Below are 20,597 nucleotides of genomic sequence, written 5' to 3' on the forward strand. Positions count from 1 at the left end.
ATCAGATAAAGGGCTAGTATCCAAAATCTATAAAGAACTTATCAAACTCAACACCCAAAGAACAAATGATCCAATCATGAAATGGGCAGAAGACATGAGCAGACATTTTTCCAAAGAGGACATCTAAATGATCAACAGACACATGAAAAAGTGCTCAACATCACTCGGCATCAGGGAAACACAAATAAAAACCTCAATGAGATACCACTCACACCAGTCAGAATGGCTAAAATTAACGAGTCAGGAAACAACAGATGTTGGCGGGGATGTGGAGAAAGGTGAACCGTCCTACACTGTTGGCGGGAATGCAAGCTGGTGGATCCACTCTGGAAAACAGTATGGAGGTTCTTCAAAAAGTTGAAAATAGAGGTACCATATGATCCAGCAATTGCACTACTGGGTATTTACCCCAAAGATACAAATGTAGGGATCCGAAGGGGTACGTGCACGCCGATTTTCACAGTAGCAATGTCCACAATAGGCAAACTATGGAAAGAGCCAAGATGTCCATCGACAGATGAATGGATAAAGAAGAAGTGGTATATATATACAATGGAATATTATGCCATCAAAAGGAATGAAATCTTGCCACTTGCAATGACGTGGATGGAACTGGAGAGTGTTATGCTGAGCAAAATAAGTCAATCAGAGAAAGACATGTATCATGTGACCTCACTGCTATGAGGAATTCTTAATCTCAGGAAAGAAACTGAGGGTTGCTGGAGTGGTGGGGGGTGGGAGGGATGGGGTGGCTGAATGATAGACATTGGGGTGGGTATGTGCTATGATGAGCGCTGTGAATTGTGCAAGACTGTTGAATCACAGAACTGTACCTCTGAAACAAATAATACATTATATGTTAAGAAAAAAAAAGAAGAAGAAGAAGAAGATAGCAGGAAGGGAAGAATGAAGTGGGTGGAATTGGAAGGGGAGATGAACCATGAGAGACGATGGACTCTGAAAACAAACTGAGGGTTCTAGAGGGGAGGGGGTGGGAGAATGTGTTAGCCTGGTGATGGGTATTAAAGAGGGCACGTTCTGCATGGAGCACTGGGTGTTATATGCAAATAATGAATCATCTAACACTACATCAAAAACTAATGATGTAATGTATGGTGTTTAACATAACATAATAATTAATAAATAAATAATGGATGTGGGGAAAGAAAAAAAAGAAAGATAGGGTAGAGTTTATTCCAGGGATGCAAGGATGGGTCAACATCCACAAATCAATCAATGTCATATACCACATTAACAAAATGCAGGATAAAAATAATTTATTCACCCCAATAGATGCAGAAAAAAATATTTGATAAAATTCAACATCTATTTAGGATAAAAACTCTGAACAAAGTAAGTATAGTGAGAACATACTTCACATGATAAGGCCATATGTAAAAAGTACACAGCTAACATCATACTCAATGGTAAAACCTGAAAGCTATTCCTCTAAGATCAGTAGCAAAACAAGGATGCCCATTCTTGCCTCATTTATTCAACGCAGTATTAAAAGTTTTAGCCAGAGCAATAAGGCACAAAAACGAAACAAAATTCATCCAAATAAGGAAGGAAAAGTATATATATATATATATATATATATATATATATATATATACACATATATATAATATATTTATATATAAAGTGTACATATATATACACACACACATACATAAAAGTATATATATATATAAATTCCACTATAATACTGTTAGAGCTAATTAACAAATTCAGTATAATTGCTGGATACAAAACCAATATACAAAAATATATTGTTTTTGTATGCACTAATAATGAACTATCAGGAATAGAAATTAAGGGGTGCCTGGGTGGCTCAGTAGGTTAAGCATCTGCTTTTGGCTCAGGTAATGATCTCAGAGTCCTGGGATTGAGGCCCACATAGGGCTCCCTGCTCAGCAGTGAGTCTGCTTTTCCCTCTCCCTCTGCCCCTCCCCCACCACTTTTGCTCTCTCTCAAATAAATAAATAAAAGTCTTTAAAAAAAAGGAAATAGAAATTAAGAAAATAATTGCATTTTGAATTGTATAAAAAAGAATAAGAAAAATAAAATACCTAAGAATAAATTTAACCAAAGAGGTGAATGACTTGTACACAGGAAACTATAAGACATTGACAAAAAAAAAAATAAAGAAGACAGAGAAAAATGGAAAGATGTTTCATGCTCATGGATTGGAAGAATTAATATTATTAAAATGTCCATGCTACCCAAAGCAATATTCATATTCAGTGCAATCTTTATCAAATTCCATTGGCATTTTTCACAGAAATAGAAAAAATCCTAAAATTTGTGTTGAATCACAGAGGACTCCAAATAACCAAAGCAAATTTTAGAAAGGAGGACTAAGCTGGAGGCACCCTGCTCCCTTATTATAAACAATGTTACAAAGCAATAGTAATTAACACAGCATAGTATTAGCACAAAAACTAACATAGAGATCAACAGAATAAAATAACCTAGAAATAAACCCATACATATATGTTCAATTAATTTATGAGAAAGGAGCCAAAAATATACAACATGGAAAGGACAATCTCTTCAATTTATGGTGATTGGAAAACTGGACAGTTTTCAAAAGAAGTGGTATATGTATGCAATGAAATATTATTCAGCCATATAAAAGAAGAAAATCTTGCCATTTGTGACAACATAGATGGACCTTGAGGGCATTATGCTAAATGAAATAAAGAAACAGACACAGAAAGACAAATAATATATTTCACTTATATGTGAAATCTAAAAAAAAAAAAAGATGATAGATTCAGATTGACAGTTGCCAGACACAGGGATTGGTGATGGGTAAAATGGGTGAAGGAGTCAAAAAGCACAAACTTCCAGTTATAAAGTAAATAAATCATAAAGATATAATGGACAGCATGGTGACTATAGTTAATAATACTGTATTGTTATTTTGTATTTGAAAGTTGCTTAGAGAGTAGATCCTTAAATTTCTCATCATGAGAAAAAAATGTAGTTCTATATGATGATATATGATAACTAGACTTATTGTGATCATTTTGCAATATATACAAATATCTAATAATTATGTTGTACCTTTGAAACTAATACAATATTAGTCATCAATTTTTAAAAAGATTTATTTATGTATTTCAGTATGACAGAGAGAGCACAGGAGGGAGGGGCAGAAGGACAGGGGAGAGAAACTCAAGCAGACTCCTCACTGAGCATGAAGCCCCTTGCAGGGCTCAGTCTCAGAACCCTGAGATAATGACCTGAGCCGAAACCAAGAGTCGGACGCTTAACAGACTGCACCACCCAGGTACCCCTAATATACATCAATTTTACTTCAATAAAATAGAATAAAATAGAATAAAGTAAGAGATGGCAGATAAAGCAAAAATCTTAACCACTCTTATGAAATAAATACAAATATCCTAAATAAATTAACTAATGTGGGTTTATATCAGAACTGTTAAATGTTTAAGCATTAGAAAACCTATTACTGTATCTCATTTAATATGAGATGCTATTTACTGTAACACATCAAATTTAATATACCACTAAGAAAGAAAAACTTTCCCATTCTAATATTCTCACAGACTAAATTATAAGATGCATTCTAATTTCAGAAATGTTAATATGTGAAAAAAATGTATCTTTAAATCTTTCAGTAGTAATTAAAATAAATCATAGAAAAACCTATTAATGTATTTACTTACATTTTAATGGAGGAAAATATTTGGGTTATTCCAATGGAAACTGAAAAAGATTTAATCCAGAGTACCATGGCTTCTAAACAAACAATTTAAACGAGTCAGAACGGGGCACCTGGGTGGCTCAGTCGTTAAGCGTCTGCCTTCGGCTCAGGTCATGATCCCAGGGTCCTGGGATCGAGCCCTGCATCGGGCTCCCCGCTCAGCGGGAAGCCTGCTTATCCCTCTCCCACTCCCCCTGCTTGTGGTCCCTCTCTCGCTGTGTCTCCCTCTGTCAAATAAATAAAATCTTTTAAAAAAATAAATAAAATAAAATAAATGAGTCAGAAATAGGAGTGCTTGGGTGGATCAGTCCATTAAGCATCTGCCTTTGGCTCAACTCTTGATCCCAGAGTGCTGGGATGGAGCCCCTAGTGTGTGTGTGGGGGGGTCCCTGCTCCACAGGGAGCCTGCTTCTCCCTCTCTCTCTGCCCCTCCCCCAGTGCCACCCCACCCCACCCCCACTTGTGCTTTCTCCTCTCTCAAAAAAATAAATAAAATCTTAATAAAATAAAATAAATGAGTCAGAAACAGAATGGAATTTCCTAATTTGATAAAGAATATCTCCCAAAAACACTTAATATAATGATTAATCATTAAAAAATTTTCTTTTAACATAGTCACCCTTATGTCATGTAAAAACAAGAACAAAAGGCAGAGACATTATGATAACTTAGAAAATCCAAGAAAGTTTATAAACTACTAGATCCAATGAAGGTGAACAGCTGGATCTATGATGGATATACAGAAATTAATAACATTTCCAATAACCAATTAGAATTGGCAATAAAATAGAAATTCCAGGGGCGCCTGGGTGGCTCAGTTGGTTAAGCAACTGCCTTCGGCTCAGGTCATGATCCTGGAGTCCCGGGATCGAGTCCCGCATCGGGCTCCCTGCTCAGCAGGGAGTCTGCTCCTCCCTCTGACCCTCCCCCCTCTCATGTGCTCTCTCTCTCATTCTCTCTCTCTCAAATAAATAAATAAAATCTTTAAAAAAAAAAAAAAAGAAATTCCAGTCACAAAAGCAAAGAAAAATTATATAAAACTAATTTTAAATAAATATGAGTGAGGCTTCTGTGTATAAAAGCTATAACTTAATTTAAAGGCATAAGAGCTGAATAAATGGAGATACCTATCATGCTGATATCTGCCAAGACTCAATAGTTTAAACATGTCAGTTCTCCCAAAACTAATCTAAAAATTCAATGTTAATCTACTCCAAATCCCAGCAGTTTTTCCTGAAACTTGCCAGCTGATCTTAATATTTATACAGAATTTAGAGGCCCAAAAATATCAAAGAGGATTTTTATAAAAGAATAAGATGATATTGCATACCATATTAGATTCAAGGTTTATTATATAAGGCAATAGTCATTAAAACAACATATTGTAAGAGTTGGAAAAAACAACAGTGGCATAAAATTGAGAGGCCAAAAATCGATTTGCACACATATAAAAACTTGATATATGGCAGCTGTGTGATTACAAATCCATGGAAAGGGGTTGGGTCCAGCAGATGAAGCTAGGACAGTTGGCAAATGTCAGGCTTACATGAGGAAAATAAAACCTGAGGTTTGGGGGGAAAAAATATGGAAGGATAGCTTTGGGATAAACAAGTCATCAAAAGCAAAATACATGAAGGAAAAATCCATGTTTGACTAGAGGAAAGCATAGATCATTTGTCCTGTTTAAGTAAACTGAGGCAGGATGAGGCTTGCACAAAGAGTCACTTTGGGAGTACAATGACATCCTCATTTCACAGGAAGCATTTTAAGGAACAAGAAGGAATGTGACAGTGAGCTGTACACAGGATGGTATACAAACACATCCTCATCAGAGGGAAGGTGGTGAGTCAGTGAGGACCCAGGACTCCTTACAGCCAACCGAGGAGTTTACATTACCTGAGATTAGCATTTTAAAAAATCCAGAAATGTTTGTTGTATGCCAAATGAATGAGCAAGAAAACCTCAGGGAGGGGTGGGTCACTTCTTTCCCACTCACCAGACACCCAGCCAGGGCCACCCTGGGAGTATCTGGATTGTGACACCAACAAAGTCAAGAGCCCACATTCACTTTGGTGAAGGTTAAACATGCTTTAGGATTAATCATGTAAACCCACTACGCCGAAGTCAATACTTAAGAGAGAACAGATGCTTCTCAAAGCTAAGCGATGGGTGACGCCGTGTCTAAAGAAGTTTGAGGAATTAAATGAGATGGCTAGCCCAGGCCTACTAAAATCAACTGGACAGTAAGACCTCTGGTGCTGTAAGGATACACAAGGAGAAAAAGAAATGTGTAAGCTCATCTCAATTTAGCCTCTAGTACCATGCCTTTCCAACAGTAGACATGAAATAAATGTGTTGAGTAATGGATGAGTGATATGATACGGCACATGAACACGAATGCTATATAAAAAGAAGGGATGTCTACACACCAGGACTTTGTTATTATAACTCATTTAAAACTAAAAACACCTTTTAGAATGTTCTTCACATTTTAGAGATGGGCACATGAGGTTAACTGATGCTGCCCACGGTGGCTAAGTAAGGATTCTGGTACAAGAGGCTGCAGGCCCCCTCCCTTCCCTCCCCCCCCCCCCCCCGCCCCAGTCACATCTCCCCAGAGGTAGGTGAAGCTGAAGAAAATCTAGAAAAGTCTAGAAAAGTGTGTGGAGTGTTTGAAGAGCCCAAAGGAGCATTGCAGATAGGCTTCAGAGCTGGGGCCTAAGAGGAGGACCTCTACTCATCACGTGTGGGGAAAGCAGGCAGACGCTGGCCCAGCTGGAAGGAAGGAAGGAAGGAAGGAGTGAGCTCTGCTGCTCAGTGACCCAGCCTCAGGCTAAATGCTGGAAGTACAGCTTCTCCCTAGGCAGAGGCATGCATTTGTAGCTGATGTTCATTCAGCTTGACACAGGTGCTATGTGATTCTCCCTCCCCAATTAAACTCTGCAGTTCTATCAGTCATGGAAATCACTTTGTCATAACAAATATGCAATTAAGTTGCTGTGTGTCCATGCTAGTTTGTAATATAAAAAAGGATTATTTATATTGGTAATTCTGGAAGGAAAAACCCCCATAGAATTCTCCCTGCTCCTGGTTCAAGTCCTTATCTTATTTTTGCACATTTCCTCTTTTCAAATATAATGTGTTTAAATGGCCATCTTTCAGAGGGAATGGGTTTGAATCATTAAGATGTTGTTTGTTCCCAAACAGTGCATCTATGCCCTGGCTAGGTGGTCACCCACCCACCCCCACCACCCCCACCACCCCCTGCCAACACACACAAAACACTGCTGCTCTCCTCACCCACTCACCTCCAAGGCTCAACCCAGATCTCACCCATGAGCCAACAGACTCCCCAAGACACTGTCCTCACCTAGAAAGGGCTGGGCAGACAGCTACAGGATCCCTCCCCCTAAACACAGGCTCGCCTGTTCCCTTGCGCGCGCGTGCGCGCGCACGCGCGCACACACACACGTACCCCAGTTGTTCCAAGCACTGGAGAATCCTACACAAACTGTTGAAGGTTCTGTGGAGGAGGAAGCTGAGGGGCTTTGAGGCCAATACCTTGTGGGTAATGAACTGCCTTCAGTCACTTGGGTTCTCCAGAGAACCCTGTTCTCCTTAGCCCCCACGAGATGCTGGCAGGGAAGCAGCTTCCACCAGCAGGAACCAGAGCTCCTGCCTGATGCCGCCACCCTCAGTGGACTTATCAGAGGCACTTGCCAGCCGGAACTGTCAGGCCAGCTGCAGACGAGATCACGTGTCTCTCTATTTGCGACACTGGCTGTGCTTGGCGGTGCTTCTAGCCGGCCCTACAAACGCAGCCCTTGCAAACAAGCTCGGGCAATGATTCTGCACTTTCAGAGTCACTCTGCAGGTCCGAGCCGAATGGCCTGGCCGAATTGCTATGTGGGATTTAAGAAGAAGATTCAGGAGACCTGCCCCTAAATGTTTCTGATTTACAGGCTAGTCACACAATCTAGGAGCCGCCGCAGCTCCGTCAGCCGCTAAGGGGGGCTAGTTAATAGCGCCTGCTGCCCAGCAAAGGGGGAGGAGGAGGGACAGAATGTGTGATGGAAGCAAAAGCAGACACTGACAGGGGCCAGCATGCCTCGGGGTTTACCATCACTATCTGACCCACCTGGGGTTTGTACCAACCACGGCCTCCTCTGTGAAGTGAAGCCGCCTTTACTCCCTTGACTGCTGCACCCCTTCTCACATCCCCCCCCACCACCACCACTTGTCCATATTAGTCTGCTCAGGCCGCCAGAACAAACACCACAGACTGGGCAGCTTCAACAACAAAAAGGTATTTCTCACCGTTCTAGAGGCTGGGAGTCCAGATCAGGGTGCTAGCAGGTTGGTTTTCCTGAGGCCCCTCTCCCTGGCTTGCAGACAGCCGCCTTCTCCCTGTGACTTCACATGGCCTTTCCCTCCATGCAAGTGTGTCCCAATCTCCTCCTCTTATCCCCTCTAGGGTTAGCACCCACCCCTAGGACCCCATTTAACCTTAATCACCTCTGCAAAGGCCCTATCTCCAACACAGTCACACTCTGAGCTTAGAGCTTCAACATATGAATGGGAGGCAGACACAATTCCTCCTGTAACACCTCCCCTCCCCTCCTCTGCTTCCTGTGTCCACTCCCCTCCTCTTTCTGAGCTCTAAATGTCAGAGTAATGGGGCTTGCTCTCTCTCCATTTATTCTTTCTAACCCCTGGCCTTCAATGCATCTTTAGGCCTTATATTTGGCTAGTGGGTTGGTGGTGGGGGGTGGGGGATGATAGCCCTATCCTGAGAGGGCAGCTGGGGAAAGGCAGGTCACAAAGGGCAGGGGGGACACCTGTGGCTGCATGGGGTGGGTAGGCCAAGCTTGAGGTCCCGGAGCGGGGCATGCATTCCACCTCCTCTCTCCGGACCCGTGCCTGGTGGCCCTCGTTTGGAGGATCAACAGAGGTAGAACTGAGGACCAAAGACAACAATGAGCTAGGCCTCTGCTGTCATGTTACATACCATCTGCTCACCAACTTTTTGTAGAAGGACATCTTCCTTATTTGCCAGATTCTCCATGTGACCTAAATGATTACCCCTTTCTTTCTGGGCCTCTGGGGGTGGTGTGTTCCACCAGAAGGAGCGGTCTTCCAGTGATTCTATATGGCTTCAACTGAGAAACAACAGTGAACATACTTTCCCCCAAACTGCTTATTGTTGGGGGAGGAGAGGAAAAAGGCAAACAAGGAAATATGCCGGCCCACTAAGGGGTGATCCATCAGTGCTAAAACTGAGGCAGGAAAGTACTCTGGAAGTAACAAGGAGGGGCTCCAGCCCATAGGAGTAACCCCCCATTTCCCAGAAGCCCTGGAAGCTCAGTCAGGACCAAAAAATGAACAGAAGGAAGCTTAGCTCACAGCAAAGGCTGGGCCAGGAAGAGGCTGGGAGTGAGCAAACACCTGCATTCCAGGTACAGAGCAGGGGGAACAGGCTGCACACACTCACTCAGGTAGAAAGGGTATGGCATGCTTGTGAGGCCAGAGAGATCCTGTGCAGATAAGTGAGGAGATGCAACTAGGAGAGGGGCAGACACCTGAACATGGTGCATTAGGAATCCAGGCACTTTATTAAGGGCAGTGGAAGCCTTGGAAAGCTTTTAAGCTTGCAAGCGACAGGATTAGATTAACACCTTCCATTTAATGTCTTAGCATCTGTTTTATTTTGTCCGGAGGAATCTAAGCTAATGGAGGAGGCCTAGGGAGGGTTTCTAAGTGTTTCCAAGCACATGCCTGAGGCCCTGGGCCAGCCTGGCTCTCCTACATTCAATTTTGCGATGAAGATTTGCTCCCAGGCACAGTAAGGTAGTGTCTTGAAACTCTGCTGGATTTCCAGAGTCGGCTTTTGCTATAATAGCCATTTTGCATATATGTCCAGCCCCCGTTCCCTCCCCATTACCACAGGGACCCAAGGACAGAGGGAGGGGAGAGGAGCCTTGTGGTGTGGCTCAGCTTCACTGCAGCAGAGCAGAAGTCCAGTCAGCAACCAGAAGCCCCCTTTTCTTCCTGCATTTTATTCATGGGGTTCCTTAATAAGAACTGGTTGAGAACAGGATTAGCATTTGCCTGCAGCTGTTTTTAGTTTCTACATTCAGAAATCTCCTAGCAATAGGATCTGTGGCAAAAGAGTCTCACTTCCCTGTAGAGCTCATTGCAAGGTTTGGGAGCAGATGTGCTCTCAGCCGGTGAGCAGTCCTTGGCCACCTAAATGTGGTTCAGAGAAAGTCTGAAAGAGCTCTGAGGGCAGTGTGCCCACACACAGAGGCAGACGAGCCTCGGTGGGAGGAGGTCACAACTGTGCCTCTGCTGTGGCTCAGGGTCTTGTACTTCAAGGCCTATAAGGGTGTTCTGCATGGCCTATAAATTACTCCTGTCAGTAGAATTCTGGGTGTGAGGCACACCCCAGCTGATATGCTCGAAGAAATGCCATGACACCCCACAACACACTCTGCCTCCTGACAGCACCCCACCAGGCTGTACCCACCTGAAAATGCTGGAGAACCAAGCTATGGGCAGGTATTAGGACACTTCCTGACATTAACCAGGCATAGGAACCAATTTCTGCTACTCACTGCATGCCAGAAACTGTGCTGGTGTTCTAATATTTATTTATTTATTTATTTATTTATTTATTTATTTATTTATATTTACAAACACATTTTTTATTATGTTCAGTTAGCCAACATATAGTACATCATTAGTTTTTGATGTAGTGTTCAACAATTCATTAGTTGCATATAACAAGTGCCCTCCTTAATACCCATCACCCAGTTACCCCATCCCTCTAAAACTCACACCACACCTATGGGGCAGCATAGGCAAACCAAAAAAAGAATGCAGGGGCCCCTGCTTGGCCCCCGCTGCACAAACTGAGTATCCCTGACAGGAGTTCTGACCAGGTTTCTGGCCCTAATTCAGTTTGGCTTTGATTGGTTGCAGATAAAATGCAGGTCACTCTCAGTTAAATTTAAATTTCAAATGAACAACTCTTTTTTAAAAGTTGCCATTGTGTTAGTTTCCTATTGTTACTGTACCACATTACCACAGATTTAGTGGCTTAAAGCAGGACAATGTATTCTCACACTTCTGGAGGTCAGAAGTCTGGAAAAGGCCTCACTGGGCTACAGTGAAGGTGTCAGCAGGTGTAAATTCTTTTCTGGAGGCCCCAGGGCAGGATTCATGTCCTCCTCCCTTCCAAATTCTAGATGCAGCCCCATTCCTTGGCCCATGGCCCCTTCTCCATCTTCAAAGCAATGGCCAGTCTTTCTCATCCCACATCCTTCTGATACTTTAGGCCTCCTTTTTCCACACCTGAAGTTCCTTGTGATTCCACTGGACTCACTCAAATAATCCAGATAATGTTCCTATCTTAGTTCCCTTTTGCCATTCATAATCTCTGGGATTAGGATATTCCCTTAGGAGGTTTATTCTGTCTATCGCACACAATAAGTATGTCCCAAATATTGCATGAAGCATAATTATGCCAGAATTTATCCATTGTTTATCTGAAATGCAAATTTAACTAGGCCTTCTATATTTTACCTGTCTTGTCTGGCAGCCCCTCTCTGACCCAGGGTCCAGTTTCTGCCAGTCCTCTTCTAGGGAACACATGGCAAGCTTTCTTCCACATGAGACTGACAGCCTCCTTGGCAACTCCCATGTGTTCTGGGGCCTGTTGATTTAGTAAATTGGCCTGCCAGCATTTCGTAGTGGCATTTGTGTGCCCAGCCCAGCTCCTATGTGCCCTGCAGTTCTCCTGTCTGATCCCAGCACCCTCCAGGAGAGGCCAGGAAGCGGATGATGCCAGCACTCCATCTTCCTTAGAAAAGAGATGTGCTCGGAACTGAGGTCCAGGTCAAGTTGGGCAGGAGACGTCAGGAGCTGACCTGGGAGGGGTGGGTGGTCAAGGCAAGTGTCATAGGCTAAGCTGAGAGCTCCCCAGGTCAGGAGCTGTGTGAGTTGATTGCAGTGGACCTGAGAAGAGTATCAGTGAGGAGAAAGATGTTGGGGCAAGGCACCCACTGCAGGATGGATGGGAAGAACATGTGAGGAGGAGGAGAGGGAAAGAGACAGAGGAGGTGGGGAGGTGCAGAGGAGGTGGACAACGAGCACAGTTAAGAAAGAAGAATCAGGCAGGGATAGACACAGGAGACACATCCACTGTCTGAGCTATAAATGAGTGAGGAAGGAGCAGCCTCCTACATCCCGGCTCCCTGCCCACCACCTGTGGAAAATGCACTGAGGTCCTTCAGGGAAGGACAGCTTGTCCTCCCCTCCTGGAACAGGGTCACCCTCTGCAGGTGCCTGTCCTGCCCTATTTTGGGGGGTCCTGAGACATCCAGAGGGCTTCCCAACCATTTCGGTTGGAATTGCACATCCTCTCATTATCTGGGCCCATTCTTCCCCCCAAAAAGTGCTGGCTTCTCCAGGCATGGTGAGGAGACATCAAGAAGCATATCCATGCTCTCCAGAAACCAGCATCCCAGGCAGAGCTGACCATGGAGATGTGGGCTGAGGAGACACCACTCTGTGTCCCCATCCATCCCCATGAGAAGGGACATGCCTGGCGATTCACTGTCATTTCTTCCTCAACTGTTGTCTTTTGTTTTAGATTGGCTCTGTGCTTATCCAGACTACCTCATTTGGGAAAAGACAGACATTTACTTTCATTTTCATCCTTTTGACTTCACATATCAGCTGAGCCTCTCCTTCTTCCATTACCCATCACTTCCTGAAATTTTATTCATCACTCCCTGACCTCCTTGGCTTTGGAGACCAAATTCCTGGGCATTCCACACCTTGGGGTCCCTCCTGAAGGTGTTACTTTGAGAAAGAATTCTAGACGAACTTTGACAAACCAAGATGAATATATCCTGGCACTCTCAATCTCCTAGAAGGGTTTTCTCTGCCCCTCTTCAGGATACAGAAGCAAGTCATACACATGCTCATACCATAGCAAGCTCTTTTCAAGCAAGGTTGCAAAGGTAGCTCTATGGAGCCTTTCCATCTCAAGGTCTCTGTAGGGTAGAGGCCTAGGAATCTAAATTTCTAACAAGCTCTCAGGTGAGCCTTCAGGAAAGGTCAGGAAACACCAACCAGACAAGTTCAATAGGGAAAAGCCTGTTAGCTCCTCCTGGGTAAAGTTCCAGGTACTCTATACCATGGTTATGTCTTCTCTCCATATCAAATCAATAGATACTATTATTCTGTCCATTTGTCTATGAAGAAGTAGACACACAGAGGTTTTAAATAACTTGTCTAAGTTGATAGTAAGTGGTGGAGAGTAAAGAATTTGAAGTCATCTTTCAGATGAAGAATTTGAAATTGGGTCTTAAGTTCTTGTACTGCGGCACTCATGTATCTTGGAGTATTCATCAATGGGAGATGGAACCAATGGACCCTTTGTGGTCCTCCCACAGGGACAGTTACAATGTACATTTACTCAGTAAACCTGCAACACTAAGCCCAAGTTGATGGTGCCCTAAGCCCAAGTTGATGGTGCCCTTGGCCAAATTTATAGTGTTTCCTTATTCTGGCATTCCCCATTGCCCGCCCCCTGCTTCTTTCTCTTGCTGTATGAGTTCCCATCCCAAATAAACTACCTGCATTCAGACTTTTGTTTCAGACTCTTCTTTTTAGAAACCTAAGGTAAGATACTTATTTACTTCAATCTAAGTTTTACAGTTGCAAACAAACTTCTATATGTTAGATTAGAGAGCTGAAACATCTCACTGACCACAGCATGGGCATATTTCCTTGGTTTTGCCTAATGCAAATTTGGAGTCATAGAACAACTGCCATTGTTGATATTAGCCTAATCCCTCAATGACTTGCATGGTTATGATTCTCTTTCTGAGGAGTAGTACTAGGGACTTTTCAATAGACTTTAAAGGGCGCAAAGTATTTCATTGATTGATGCGTGTTTCTAGGCCCTTCCATGTGCCGAGCTCTGTGTTGCGGTCTGGGAATGTAATAATAAATAGACTAAATTCTAGTCCTGAAGAGATCTGCATCCTGTGTCCTAGAGGGCAGAGCTGGGGTCTCCTTCATGTTTGCACTGCCTCCTGGACCCAAGGCTTGACCATCAGCATGCCGACAGCACCCCTAACTCATTCATTCAGAGCCTCTAACTCCCTGATGATGGCAGGACAGAGAAGGAGGTTGGGTAGCAGCCTGCAAAGCAAGTGCTGCTACCAAGCTTCATGGGCACCAGAGCCTCAGGCTTCCTCCCCTGATCTGGGCACTGCCACAGTGATGACAGTTTAGGAGTGGCTTTCTATCCATATGACACTGGATGAATTCTGGAACACCATCAACAGGTCCACCTTAGCTATATTCCGGGTTATTGAAACTATAGCCTAAACAAAAGCTAGTTACACAAAAGATTACTGACCAGTTCATATGAAAAGCAGCTACGAATGGCATGATAAAAAAAAAAAAAAAGGAAAACTGCACATAATAGCTGCCCCCCTCTTGTCCTTGGCAAATAGTGTGGCAGTTTGGTTATTGAAATTAACAATTTTTATGGTGGTTTGAGGCATTCCAACTTGGGTGTATTATTCATTATTCATGAAAAAGTAAAAAGGAGAGCAATATTTCAGGCAGGTTCTTCAGGTCTTAGGGCCCCTTAGAGAGGGTGACGTTCACCAAAAAACTTTCCCAGGGAGCCCTCCAAGTGCCTCCCACTGAGCCCTGGGTCACAGAGAAGGTTAACACCCAGGTTCTGACTAGTTAGTGCCCTTGGGACAGAGTCCATGATGGTGTCACTGTTGTGTCAACCAGAGTGACAATGTATTTTACTATGTGTAATAGATATTTAGTAATGTTTGTAAAATGAATACCTCAATCATTTAGCATATAGGACATTTTTATGGTCTACCCTTATGATCAAGAAAAATATGCACTCCTGAGGGGCATAGAAAGGAGAATATTCATTTCTGTGTCAGGTAGTTTCCAACATTTTATGCATCTCCAGGCCATTTATACTATGAACTTAGGACTTTTCAAGGTACTATGAGTGGTATCAGACTGGAAGCCCTCTGGGCATCTGACTTTGGTAAAAAATCAACACAGGATGTATAATCTATCCTGAAAGCCCAAATGCAGGTGTCATCTCCAGGAAGGCTGTGGTTACACATGGAGAAGTTGAGACCAAATGTGCCTATAGAGCCTGGGAGAGGGAAGGGCTTGGAGAAGCAAGGTGCCAAGAGAGCAGATCTTGAGGGCTAGGAAGTTCCCCGTGGCATAGAGAGACTGGGCCTCAGCCTTTCACAGGCAGGTAGAACAAGCACATTCAGAAGGGCTCCATTAGGCCACCCTGTGCACCAGGGCCCCAGAAAGCCACAGTGGGCTGGAGGAGCCGGTGCCCTCCCTTTGCAGCTGTGCCCCTCAAACTCCTCCTTAAGCCCAGACTATGTGGATTGTCTGATTCACCTTCTTCACTTCTTGCTGCTCCCTCTGTTCACACTCTGGATTTCTTCTATCTCTGGCCTTTTCCACCTACGTCCACTCCCACTGTCTCCCAATACACAGCTGCCTGCCATCCAAGCCTCCAGCTTTCCCCTTCCTAGCCAGTCTTTCCCCTCTCCTCCAAACTCCTGCCACACCCTTTTCACATTATGGGGTAGGCTTTTTCCAGCCTGACCCAGGTCCTCCTTGCACATAGGCTCAGCCAGCCTCAAGTGTCCAGAATTAACCCTGAAGCTGAGACAGAAGTTTCTACTGATATGTTCACATGGTCCCAAGGGACCAGCCATCATGGGCTCCCCCTGCCCTCCCCTTATCCATGCATACCACCTCCCTCAAGAGTGGGAAGTCAGGACGCCATCACAGAAGGTGGACACATGCCACTTCTTCTTTTCAGAATGTGCAGAATAATCCAGAAATCTGTTATGCCTTCTTTCATTTTCAAAAAATTACACATTCACTGAATTTCTAAGGCCATTTCATGTGACCATCAGGGAGATGTGCAGCCTGCCCTTTTGCAGCAGCACAGTGCCAAGGTTGGGGTTGGAAGCTCCAGGACTGTGGGGAGGCCACCTTCTTTCAACATACTCATGCCGGCAGGCCAAGGCCTTGTTTCCTCATGAAGACTTTTATTTAATATGCTAGAGACATTTACTTTTGCCCTTTGGTGACCTCCTGGGATGAATACAGTGGTCAATGTGACATTTCAATGGTGCCTGACTGTTCACTTTGTGGAGAAAGCAGCTTTCCAGAGACAGACTGGCCTCTGTGCCATTGCCAGGCTGACATCAAAGGTTTTACAGCACTGTTCTAACAGCTGCTCCTTCTGGCCACTTACTCCAGCTACAAGACATACTTGACACAGGGCCCACAGAATCCGGCTGAGCCTCCTCCTAGTCTGGGACAGACTCTGGGCCAGATTGTGTGGACTTCTGTGAGGTCCATCTGGCTGGGGATGCCCTGGAACAGGTGGGAGGAGAAATGTTGCACTGGGTTCAACCTAGACACAAAGACAGGGTATGTGCATAAAAAGTAAAATAAGGGCCTCAGTGACTTGGCATCAGCCAGTGTTCCCAGCCCTGGAGTTCAGACCAAGCCTGACGGATGGAAGAAGTGCAGATGTCTTCAGAGCACTGGGTGACACTATATGCCACCTGCACCCACTCCAATCTCTGTGGAGCTGGAGCCCTTTTCCTGATTGCCAGGCCCAGGGCATGGTGTTTGCAAGGTCACCTGCATGCCCTTAGGTATGTGTGATGGTTACTACCACATCAGTCAAGAGGTGACATCCAGCAGCCTCTTTGCTGCTTTCCATCAAACAACTTGAGTACACAAGGTTTTAAGCCAAATAGCTAGGCATCATGCAGGAATTCAGGCTGGACACTATACTGCAATCTGCGTTGGGTCTCTGGTCCTCATGAGTCCCTTCAGCCAGCCTACGAAGGAATCTCCTCTCCTGGCTTCCACCAAGCCTGATCTCCTCACCTGCCTGAATGTTTGGGGGAACACTGCAGCAAGACTGAGAGCAGCACACCTACATAGATAACCCCTCCGGTTCTCTGTCAGAACACTGCTGGTGTTTCTTTCCTTCCTCACACACTGCACTCACATTTTTTGGTTTTTGTTGTTGTTGTTGTTGTTTTCACAATTTCTATCTCCCTTACTAGGCAGCCATTTCTACAGCAGGCAGTCATTGCTGGCACTGGCACTGGCCTGACAAGGGGCTGGCTCTCAATAATCATGTGCCAGACACATGAAGCAGATAAATACCCTCTGGTCTCCCAGGTGAGCCCCCAACAAAATCTGATACATGTGGCTGGGACACGGTAGGAACCTGTCCATCATACCAAGAAGGGACCACAAAACAACTGAGAAGGCGACTTTTGTTTAACTTTCACTCACAGAAGCAGATACACATCCAACAGATGGTGAGGTTGAGAAAAGGAAGGAGAAAAGAGACATTGAGAGAAAGGGACCATCTCAGTGTTTGAGGATGTACACACAGTGTGGCCCAGCAGGAGCATGGGCACCTGGAGGGCCCTGGGATGGGGTGACCACAGGTGCTAAGGCTTAGTTCTCTAGCACAGAGCGCAATTCTAGCTGCAGGCGGTGTAATTCAGTCCCAGTCCGAAGGCCAGAGAAACAGGATTTGCAATGTCCAAGGGTAGGAAAAGATGGACATCAACAAGAGAGACAGGAAATTAGCTTTTTGTTCTATTTGGGCCCTCAATAGATTGGATGATGTCCAGCCACATTGGTGAGGGTGATCTTCTTTACTCAGTCTGAGGATTCAAATGCTAATCTCTTCCAGGGACACCCAAACAGACACACCCAGAAGTGTGCAGGTGGTGATTTAAGGCCAGATGCAAGGCATACAGCCCCTTGCTCCCTGGATCTGAACAGAAACTCTATTTCCATACTTCCTTAAAAGCTCAGTAGTTTTTAATTTGATATAGGCTGGGGTATCAGGCAATCAAAGCTGTCAGAATTACATTGAAAGCAAGAGCAAATGTCTTGAGGAGGAATGAAGATATTCTCTAAATGGTGAGTAAAATACATGAAATGTGATGCATGTATTTTATAATGCTTTTTCTACTTAGAGGTTTTTGTTGTTGTTACCATTCTGATTTTCATTGTTTTCTAGAGAGCTGAGCAGATCCTGTGATACCCTAATGAGTATGACATTGTTACTCATTTGGGCCATAGGTTAATAGCCCCGCAAAAGACCACTAGAAAAACTTCTGATGAAGCAAATCTCAGTTTATTAAATTACCCCAGTAAAGAAGAACACCAACTTGACAAAATTCTAATAGCATCTCAGAAAGGGGACTCTGGGAAAAGTAATTATAGGTTTTTAGGGTATGAGCCAGATCACTTTAAATCAGGGCTTGCAAGGAAAGGAACTGGTAGGAACTGAAAAGGATTTTGCATAATGGATTAGGATCAGTGGTGACAGACAGGTGAGGGTCTTAAAGTGAGTATTGCTGTATCAAGCAGTTAGTCTTGATAAGGAAGCTATTTTATGTGACCCTCAGTCTTATCTTCCAGGAACAAGTGCTTTCCAAAGGTATGTTTGCTTGGTCCAATACTGTTTAGCACAGGAAACAGGAAGTCTGTCGATTTCAGTTCTCAGGTACTATATCTAACTTTTCGAGAACTATCATTTTGGCAATTAAAACTAAATAGTAAATAAAAATATTTTGGAAAGCAAATGTTCTCTCTCATGTAACACACCTGGACTGTTCAAACCCTTCACATATACTCTGCGGGTTAAGCAAGTCTCATGTCCTAAACTATGCTGACTTGGTCCTTTCTGTGGCCAAGGAAGACAGGTGGGCTTGGGTCCGGCTGTCGAAGTTAATTCACCTGGATAAAGATCGTTAACAAAGTCAGCACTAAAACTGAGATGTTCAAATTCTAAGTCCCTTTTCTTTCCATGGCCTCCAGCCACGCACCGCTTTTGCAAACATTATCTCTTGAATAGGTCACATTTTCACAAAATCAAGATGATAGCTTACCCTGCAACTTCCTAGCACCAGGCATGATGCTAGAGGCTTAGTGATGGAAAGATGAAAAGAGATCATAGTTCTGTGCCTCAAGAAGCTAGTACTCTAGTGGGAGAAAAACAATGACAGTAAAATGTGGTATGTGCAACAATTGGTTCTTACCAGGCAGAGTGGATGTGCACCTGAGATATTGTTTTTGTTTCTGTGTATTTCTCTTTTGGGGAGGGGGTGAAGTGGTGGCTGTGGGAGCAGGGAAGATAGGAGGAGTAGGAAAATCTTAACAGAGAATTCATCTGAAATGGACTCTGAAAAGAATGCCCACACTTTCCCAGGTAATGAAGGGAAGAGATGGCATTCCTGGCAAAGGGACTAGTGTGTGCACAGGTAGGGTGCATTGGTGTGCTCAGGTTACAGGTCATCCAGAACTGACTTGGTTCATGTCTGCCGATGTGTTCCCTACTGAAGTCCCCACCTGTGCAGAGAAGCTTGGTCCCAGGAGCAGAGGAGGATTCCCTCCTGGAAGAGCAGTGGCATTGCTGATGGACTGGAGAGAGCCCCAGCCCTGTGGTGCACAGAGAAAAGTGACGTGTGGAGGTGATGTTTACCAGGAGGCGTAGAGGCTGGGTTTAACTGAACTTCACTTACAGCTTCAGAAGTTAGCACATTTCAGGGCAAAAGAAAGGATTAAAATCTAAAGATCTGACACAGAGGGAGGGACAAATGGGCCAAGGATTTGAGTGCACTGATCACAGGACCTGGAACAGAGTGGCTGCAGCCACAGCCTGGGCTCACGTCAGCAAGCTCTCAGACACCAGCTTGAGGGCCCTGACTCCTGTGAGGCATGTGGATGCGTAATACATCACAAAATCAAAATGACCTTCCCTCAAAATGCAAATGGTGCTTCAGGCATGCTAAATGTTCTACTGAGCCCCAGCATACATAACTCATGTGTCATTCACAGTGCCCAGCACTCTTGAGTGGAATGGCATACCAATGAGGCTGCGTGGGATGCTACTTGCCTCAGCTTAACTGATTTTGGAGAGATGCTCAAGTGGAATTAAAACCTCTTTAGAATGCTGTCTTTCCCAACTGGGTATAAGGAAAGGGAAATGCAGGAGGGGGCAAAATACAAGCAAACTCTATAGAAGTTTGTCTACTGGAACTATGAGAGAGGTGGAGGCAGGAAGAAGAGACAAAGGAACAGGAAGAGAAGGAAGAGGAGAAAGATAGAAAAGTGGAATCAGTGTGACTTTTGTTTCATGACCAGCAAGCATGCAGGCTCAGACTAAATCTCTACTCCTGGGATCATTAAACAACAACTAATAATTGTACAAACAGTCATTTCCTGGGTTTCTACCATGTGCCAAGTAGAATACCAACACTTCAAAGTAAATAGTAATTATTTTCCCCATCTTAAATGTGAGATTACAAATGCTATGAAAGATCAAATAACTTGTCAATGTACCTACAGTACATAAACAGGAATTCCAGGCTCCAAACCCAAGTACACTTTTCTTCTGTCTTTTACAAGGAAGGGGCTTGAGTAATTCTATCCAATTGTTTCTGATGCCAATGCATCTGCATATGCTTGTTTTATTGCATTTCTCAAAGTCCAAGCTGGTGTGACAAAAAGCTGTGAGAAGGACATCTGTTAGAAAGTCTAATGCAGATGCCCATCCTCCATCAAAGGTAGCAGAGGTTCAAATAGAAAGAGCAAGACCCAGAGTTTTCAGATGTGGTTTCTCACTGGCTTGTTCTCCCTGAAACATGCCTAAATCATCCTCCAGGTTTTCAGAAACTCCATTGTGAATTCATCAAGTTTTAATATGCAAATTTTAAAGCTTAGT

This window comes from Phoca vitulina, unplaced genomic scaffold (genome assembly GCF_004348235.1).
Source record: "Phoca vitulina isolate PV1807 unplaced genomic scaffold, GSC_HSeal_1.0 scaffold1, whole genome shotgun sequence".
Taxonomy (NCBI): Eukaryota; Metazoa; Chordata; class Mammalia; order Carnivora; family Phocidae; genus Phoca; species Phoca vitulina.